Source organism: Arachis duranensis, chromosome 6 (assembly GCF_000817695.3).
Source record: "Arachis duranensis cultivar V14167 chromosome 6, aradu.V14167.gnm2.J7QH, whole genome shotgun sequence".
In the NCBI taxonomy this organism is placed as follows: Eukaryota; Viridiplantae; Streptophyta; class Magnoliopsida; order Fabales; family Fabaceae; genus Arachis; species Arachis duranensis.
Genome location: NC_029777.3, coordinates 68,511,954 through 68,516,404, shown reverse-complemented (window position 1 = coordinate 68,516,404; position 4,451 = coordinate 68,511,954).

Sequence of the window (4,451 nt, the reverse complement as noted above, 5' to 3'; positions counted from 1 at the left end):
ATTCTTTTAAATTTGGAAATGAGTTAAATTGGTTGATATTGAGTTGAATTTGAAATGGTTTCCTTGAGATATGCCACAGAGGTGACTGTTGGATTTAGCTTGCTTTTGAATTAATTTCTGGTTTTCAGCTGTTGAAAAGGAATGAGAAACGGTTTAGTTGGGACCCGAACCGGGTGGCAAAAGTCCAAGTGTTGGGGAGATGCTGCCAGAATTTCTATAAAATCCGAGTCTTTATTGAAATATTGTCTAGGAAAATGATGAGTTAAAGACTTCAACTATCATATTTGAATTATCAAGAAAGGGATGATTCATGCTTTTTGAAATGAGTTACTAAGGAGGAAATGGTGATTTAGTCTTACTTTTTAAGAAAGGCATGATATCTCTTTCAGGAGAAAGTTATTTAGATGAAACTTATGTTTTAAAGCTGTTTTAAATGTGACAAGGGTATTGGCTTTGAATTTGACTTGAGGGTCTCAATCAGAAGAGTTTCAATGACTTTGAAAGAACCTAAATGTTTATTGACAAGTTTCATTTTGAAATGTTTTGAGAAAGGTTTTAAGTACTCTGTGAATTCTGAACTCTTACAAGACTAAAGCAATTTTGAACCGTTGAAACATTCTAGAATTTATCATGGGGGTTGAAGTTGGTTTTCCCTAAGTAAAGGAAACGAATTTTTGAAAGGAGTGAATGATTATGACTCGGTTTGGCTTGGATCCTATTTTATTACTCAAACCAGGAAGCCAAGCTTTTTAATGAATTTAAATGAACTTGGCGAAATGAGTTATGTTATTCTCCCCTAAAGACTTGGAATTCTGCCGAGAAGCTTTTATTATAAAATCCCGACTCTGCCGAGGAACTTTGTTATAAAACCCCATCGTTGGATGGGTGATTTTGAATGTTTTAAATTAAATCCTTAACTTGCCAAGGTTTTGGAAGTTTTGGAAAGAGAATGTCGAGAGTGGCTTTATTTAAAAAGGGAACTCACTTTGAGTAAATTTGGCCTATGAGCCTGAGATGATTTGAGAAATGAGATCTTTAAAGCCAATACTGAAAAGAGTTAAAATTTGATTTCAAAGTGAAATGGCTTGAGAAAAATGATTTATGGCTTGAATGCCGGTTTTATGAATTTGATGACGTTGACTGGTTGAAGTGCTGTTTTGTTATGGGCCAAAATGGCTGTGTATGATTACGAATATTGGCTAGTTTTGGATTGAACCGTGAGCCGAAATGGTTGTGTATGATATTGATTTATGGTTGATTGTCGAATGAGTTATGGGCCGTATGGCTGACTTAAATTATGAATTTAATTCGGATGGCTGAGATGGATGTTGATCCATGGCTGGGACTGAATGAATATATGTTTGAGATACCTGGGTAGTAGCAAGGGTTGTGGTTTGTTCCACTTGCTCCAGGTCAGAGACTGTGACGCCTGGGTAGTAGCGGTAATATTGGTGATTCCACTTGCTCTAGGTTGAGCTTTTAAACACTCGACTAGGTAGTAGCCGCAGTAGTGGTTATTCCACTGGCTCTGGGTTGAGCGGGTAGTAGCAATGGGGTTGTAGCTCAAACCTACTTGCTCCGCGATGGGTGTTTCTGTCCATGGTTAGCTACCAGGACGTGTCGGGTTGGCTATATAACCGACAGATGATATCATCAGCCACTAGGGACAGGCATGCATCATATGCATCTATGTGACATTGTTTGGGTGTGCATACTGTACGTGGTTTGCCTATGTGATTAACTGCTAATTGTTCTACTTGTAATAATTATTTGTTTGTGCTTGCATTTTCCTATTTGTGATTGCTACTGAGACTCTATTGGACTGTGGTAATTTGTTGATGGTTGGATTGTTTGGGCCTAGGGCCGTGGATGGAATGAGATGATGAACCGATGGTTGATTTTGGTTTTGTCTTTTTGGTTTGGAATAAAATATGAAAGTCTATTTTGGTTCGGCATAGATAAATCGTTTTGAAAGGCTTTTGAGTTTTTGAGAATTGAATGGTTCCTCTTTTGGAAAGGGATTTCATATTTCTCTTTTATTGTAAACCGTTGTTTTTGAAAAGAGGCATAAGACGGTTATTAATCACTGGTACGGTTTATCTTCACGTATCCTATTACAGTAATTCCCAAAAATCCTCTACTGAGAACCCTTTCGAGGATGATGTTCTCACCCCCTTACATTTTTTTCCCTTTCAGGATATGGGCGCAGAAGTCACGAAGAGTTTATTTAGTTGTTGATGAGATGCTTTGTATTGCTTTAGATTATTATTTATTGTACCCTCGCCTTTATCTTGAGATGTTCTGTAAGGGGGTTAGGAATTGTATTGTGTAATGTTTGTAGTATTATTTATATATATGTATGTATATATATATAGTGTACTCTTGATGAGCTTTTGTAAGTTGTATGGTATCTATGGATGTACGTTATCGAACGAAAGTAATTTTTGGAGTGGTATTGCGGTTTAAAGTTTTAAACAGGCTCATATTTTAGTATTAAATAGTATAAGTGTCGTCGTAATGTCTGAGCTATCAGAGTTGCGCAGTCAGAAGCGTGAGCTTTGGTAGTTAGGGTGTTACATTATGGTATCAGAGCAGTCCTTCCTGTAGAGCCTGAGGAATGGACCGACTATGCTTCAATTACATACTCTGAACGTTTGTCATGTATTAGGTCTTGTTGAATGACGAGAATTAGAGCTTTATGCACATGATGGTCTATCTATTAACGCTGTTAGTCTTGCATTGCATAATTTCTGATATTAAGTTTGGCCGGCTTAATACTAGTGAATTATGTACATGAGAGCACTGATGGGTTATCATAGGCGATATACGAGTTTCGAGTAAAGCGAATTGCGGATTTTGGGAACGTTGGAAACTATTTCTCGAGGCTATTCAGTTGTGTGTCTTGAATTCTGTTCGAGTCGACCTATTCTTTCGTATCCTAACTTGAAGTTCTTGGTTACTAATCCTTTTGAAAAGTAGCTTGATTTTTCAACTTTATTCCTCTATTCATATGCATTCCTGTTTGAACTTAATTGCATATGCTTGGTTGAAATCCTTGTTGTATCTACCTTTCTCTGATTGAGTTTTTCTTGATTCATGTATCCTTTGATATGACTTTGAACTTGTCCTTCTGCGCTGTGTATTTTAACTCCGGATTCCGAGTCCATTAATAGAGAAATTGTTGATTCAATTTTTCTCTTATTTAACAGTGATTGTAGCAAATTTTGAGATTTTTATGAAAATTGCTGTTAAAAAGATATATAGTTTTCTATAGGTGCAACTTTGAAGATTTCTTATATAGTTTAACAATTGTCTATTTCTAATACCTCGTGTGAGCTTTTACTGTGTTATGGAACTGCACTTACTTTAAATACAAATTGACTTTCTAATAATTTTACTATAGTTCTAAGGCACATTTTCATTTGATTATGTATTTGGATATTTTTCAAAATTTTGGAAACAAGGAATTTTTCATTTCTATCCCGGTTGAGTTTCGTTTGATAAGCTTTACTTAACTTATTTTGAATTGAGTTTGATTTAGCATGCTATATGATTTATGCCATTGTTGTTCTTTTGAGAATGTTGGACTCATATCTTTCTATCTCCATGAACGTCATGTTTGACTTTGTTTTTAACTAACCTTTTACACCTTGTGAACGTTACTATTGATCTTGATTTTTATTTTCTTGTGAATCTCACTCCTATATGAGTTAGTTTGATTTGTTTTAAAATGGTGCATCGTTTATCCTCTCATTGTCTTTACTAGAGTTTCAGTCAAAGATTTATCCTTGAGAAGTTACTAATGGCTGAGTTGTCTTTTCTATGACTTTTGTATTCTTTTGAATCAATTGAAAGCTTGTTTGATGTCTCATGCCTAGTGGATCTTGTTTGAACTACTTTGATTTAAGATCCTTTCCTGTATGACTTGACTCATTTTCAAGTACATTCTAATCTTCTTGAATATTATTGTGAGATGGTGATTTCAAGTATACTTTTGGAGTCTTGTTTTGAATTTTATAAAGCAGATTGAATTCTCTTTGAAGAAGCTCTAAATCAAACTTATTTTTTTAGTTGCTTGGTTACAATTGAAACCATTGTTTAATCTTTGACAAAGTTGATTTAAATTGGGCATGCGCTATTTTAAATGAAGTTTTGAAAGCTTTCTTGTTTATTGGAAACCGGTTTGTCTGTAATGCAACACTTAATTGCTTTACCAATTTATAGCAAACTTTTACCTCGGATTTCCTTTTCTAAATAGAGCTTAACTTTCTCTTTCGACTTCGCTAAGATTTTTATACACGCTTGTTTGAATATGGACTTTGGAGATTTTTGAACAAGCATTTGATTCTTCTTCCGAGTTTTATGATTGCTTTTAGTTAAGTTGTGCACCTAATTATCTTTCTAAAATATTTGAGGAGATATTTTAGCCTTTAGCCAAACTTGTGTGCACC